At 32.0% G+C, this 4,163-nt stretch overlaps 1 long non-coding RNA gene across 1 annotated transcript; it reads left to right on the top strand.

The window, feature by feature from the left end:
- The first annotated feature begins 233 nt into the window (after positions 1-233).
- On the top strand, positions 234-2,137 carry LOC148760945 (uncharacterized). Its single transcript, XR_016028641.1, has 4 exons — positions 234-431; positions 510-594; positions 1,127-1,250; positions 1,922-2,137. It is a non-coding gene; the product is annotated as an uncharacterized LOC148760945 (long non-coding RNA).
- Positions 2,138-4,163: the final 2,026 nt, after the last annotated feature.

Genomic DNA, 4,163 nt, shown 5'->3' with positions numbered 1-4,163 from the left:
GAAGAAGATGATAAAAGGAAATTGGAGTTAAATGAGTGTTGGAAGGACTGAATTAAAATGGAAAGAAACATAAAGGGCAAAATGGTAATTTTGCATAAAGTTTGGTCAAAGCTTCTAAAGGAAGCTTTGACTCTCATCCTTATCAGCCCAAAACAGTCCTTATCCTCCCAACAAGATATTTTCTTCTTCATTCTTGAAGCTTCCAACACCGTTCTCTCATTCTCCCATGGAAAACTAATTTTCTTTCATATTCTTTCCTTGTTTTCTTTTCATTTCTTTTCTCTTCTTGCTTCATTCTTCTCCCAACTTCTTGTGCACCAAAGTTACAACTTCTAACCCCAATTTCCAGCACATTTAAACTCTAGGAGAAGAAGAAAGAAAAAGAGAGAAAGGAAGAAAAAGCTTGGTTTTGGCGATTCAAGCAACGAACGGTAAGAATTCTTGTTTTTGGCTTAAGTAGTCTTTGAAAATGAGTTAGTGACTTAGAGAAATCTCTTGTGGCAGCAAAGATTGGCTTGATTGGAGAAAAATTGATAACATGTAAGCCAATAAACCCATGGGTACATGAAGGACTCAAAGTGGAAAAGAAAAACGGTAAGCTTAACACTATGTTTTAAAGCCTACGGTTAGTTGAATATTGTGGAAAATTATGGTTGTTGAAAGTATCTACTTGCATAAGCTAGTTGAAAATTGTTAAGATTGCATGGCATGTCATTTGAAAGAAATGAAAAAGGAATATTGTGAATGGAGGATTGAGAAACAAAGTATTGAAAGTTAGATAGATAATGATGCGTGTAAACTAGGAAATAATCGAGTGAAAGTGAGAATGATTGTTGCTGCCATATATGTGGATTATATGTGGAAATATAAGATGGATTTGGGTGAAAATTATTTAGAAAGGCTGAAGTAGACACGTGACATCATAATTAAGTTACCGGTGATATAATTTAAGGAATTACGTAAGCAATGGATATAAGTAATTTTAGTAAAAATGTATTAAGATGTGAGTTAATTGAAGATGGTTTCATGATAAGAGGAAAAATATAAATTTGAGTAAGGATTAATTGATTGAAGTGTTGTTTGTATACATATTTAATTAAATATATTGAGTTCGTATTATTGCTAGGAAGTGCAAAGATAAAGTTAGAGTATTGTGGGGACGTGCCGAAGCAAATAACGAGCGACCGGCCAATGAAAATAGTTAGAGACACCTCCAAACAAATAGCAACTTAATATCTCGTTGTTGCCAGGTGAGTGAACTTGCATTAAAATGTTTTGGAATAAATGATTTTATGCTTGATTAAGCCACTTGAAATATTTTGTTAGTTTTTCTTTAAAAGTTGCATGGGAACAAGCCCTTGATAAAATGTTTTGATATTATGAGATATGAACATGATGAATTCATGAGTTTCTACATTATGTTGATATGTATATTATACATTAAATGATATTTTTGTGTGATAATTATGACCCAGCCATGTGCGGTGTAGGAGTGCACATGAGCTGTGCTGACCCGATTATGTGCGGTGTGGTAGTGCACATAAGCTGAGACAAAGTTGGGGGCGATGCCGGTGGTTATATATTTGTTTATATATGATATATATATATATATAGAAGTTTTGGAAATTATATTTTGGTTGCATTGATTATTGAATGTTAAAACTTGAGAAACGGTTTCCACTTGATTTTCACCGCAGCAAAGACAAATTTTCGTTGTGACAAGAAATTGAGTTAAATCCTTATATATGATGCAAAATGGATCTTGTTCTATCGTTGATCAGAGATTTCTCTATGAAAAATACGAATCGTTGTCTTCAACATAAATGCATCATGATTTCTAAAACCTCCCGTATTGATGCTTGTTCCCTTCTTATGTTCACTCACTGAGTTTATACTCATGTTTTTAAAATTCATGTTTTAGGTTTCCTGAGTTAAACGTGATTGGATCCTAGGACGAGGTGCTCCTCCTTGTACATTGCTAGGTAGGTTTAATGTGACACTAAGTGTTATCAATCGTGCCCAGAGTCACTCCACTGACGGTCAAGGTCTAATTATGTGTATGTGAATATTTAATGTGAACATTAAGAATCATTGTTAATATATTAATGAATATATTGGTGGATGATGCCATTATGAATGTGTGATTGGGTTTTATGAATCATTTTCAAAGAAACGGTATTTGAACATTTCGAGCTTTGGATTCTAAAGGAATAGGGACTAATGTATAAGATCAATTAAGTAGGCTTGCTTGGGCTTAGTGGGTTGAGCCCATTGGGCCCTTGCAACGATCATGGCCTAAAAATTAGGCTGTGACATATAGTCAAGTATAACCTTCCTTTACTCAATCTAATTCTCAATAATGTGATTTTTGCAAGTCTAAGCTGCTATAGTTGACTATGTCTTTGCTAGGATCGACTATGTCTCTTGATTTCTCCCTTCTCCATGCATTAGAGTAGCTAGGGTCGACTATGTTTGTGTTTTCTACCAATTTCGAGCTTTTTCGATCAAGGTCAATTATAACCACTTCAAGGTTGACTATGGCTTTGTATACTTCAAGTTTTTCACTATTCTGCCTTTGGATCGACTTGAGCTTCTCTAGGATTGACTCTTGACTTGTGTCTTGAGGTTTCCTTAGTTTTTTGGTGCATTTCTTTAGCTGTTTCTTCCTTGCCTTGTTTTTACAATCAAATGATAATTCAAAGCATGTTTGCTCTTTGTTTGTTTTGCTGAATATGTATTGTTTATGATATTTTTTAATGATGCATCATTTTTCAAACAATTATGTGACCTTAAGAGATTAAAAATATATTTGAGACAATTTCAAATGCTTGACACTAAATTCGAGATAACATGTAATTTTTGTCAAATCGAAACATGATGTAATTCAAGGCTAACAATCTCCCTTTTTTTTATATGATAAAAATATGAGCATATTGCATTTGAAATTTCTTAAAACCTTCCCCTAACTTAATTAGTCTCTATGCCGTTGTTGAAAACATTTTAAGTGTAAGTGAGAAGGATATAAGAAATGAATATGAACTTTGAAAATTCTCCTCCTCAATTTATGCATGAAGTTCAAAAATATTTTCAAGAAAAATTAAAGTAATATAGGAACATTTCAATGTGCTTATAAACCTTATAACAAAAAAGTTAAGAAGTGTAAGCTTTAAGTACTTAAACTCAAGAGACAATGGTTAGTGATAGTCATCAAGTAAAAATAAGCATTAAGTTCAATAATAAACTCTAACCATCAAATCAAAACAATGACATATTTTCAAGCAAAGATATTCAATTAAGAGATCAAGAAATATATCCTTCATCATAATATGAGAGCATTAAATCAAGATTTATTTCCAATCTATATATTCAAGAAAAGTAAGTCATAATATATTTCTACTCAATATATTCAATTAAAGCCTAAAGAACATATCTAACCATTGCAATTCAAGCACAATATATGTCATCATCAAGAATGACAAATATAGATATGCACATATAAACAAAGTGTGGACATTTCATCCTTTAAGTTGAAGTTGGATATACTTATATAAAAAAACAAGCATAATCAAGTATAAAGCATTTATAAGTATGCACATAATGTGAACATGATGTGTGCAACTTCTACACTAGTATGTTCATGTCACGACCCGGAACTCCCCATCGAGCCCGTGACAACCGCCGCGAAGCCTCGACAAATATTTTTCACCCCAAATGTCGATCGAAACCTCGCAAGGCTCTCATATTAGCTTTCGCACTTCCCCGATGAGCAATAGTTATCAAATAATCAAAATACGAAGGATTACAAATCATTTCCAAATCATAACATAACATATTGTTTTTTTTTTTTACTCACAAGGGCATTTTCGTCATTTTTTTTTTCAAAAATCTCAAAACTTGCTAAAAATGTAGTAGGTAAGCAGAAAATATATATTTAATGATTTAAAAGCAAATTAAGTATCTAAAACGTTCATTTGAAGTGAAAATTTGACCATTTGAATATAATAAAAATATTCAATAAAATAAACTATTTTCTTGTAAAATAATTTTCATAAAACTATCGATACATAATTCTTATAGCGTAAAAGATAATTATATTCATATATACTATAAAGCAAATAACCAAACCATAAAATTTCTTTTACAGTGACACGTGGGCCCACATT

This window comes from Theobroma cacao, chromosome 9 (assembly GCF_053813885.1).
Source record: "Theobroma cacao isolate CCN51 chromosome 9, ASM5381388v1, whole genome shotgun sequence".
Lineage (NCBI taxonomy): Eukaryota > Viridiplantae > Streptophyta > Magnoliopsida > Malvales > Malvaceae > Theobroma > Theobroma cacao.
This window is presented reverse-complemented; position numbering and strand designations above follow the sequence as displayed.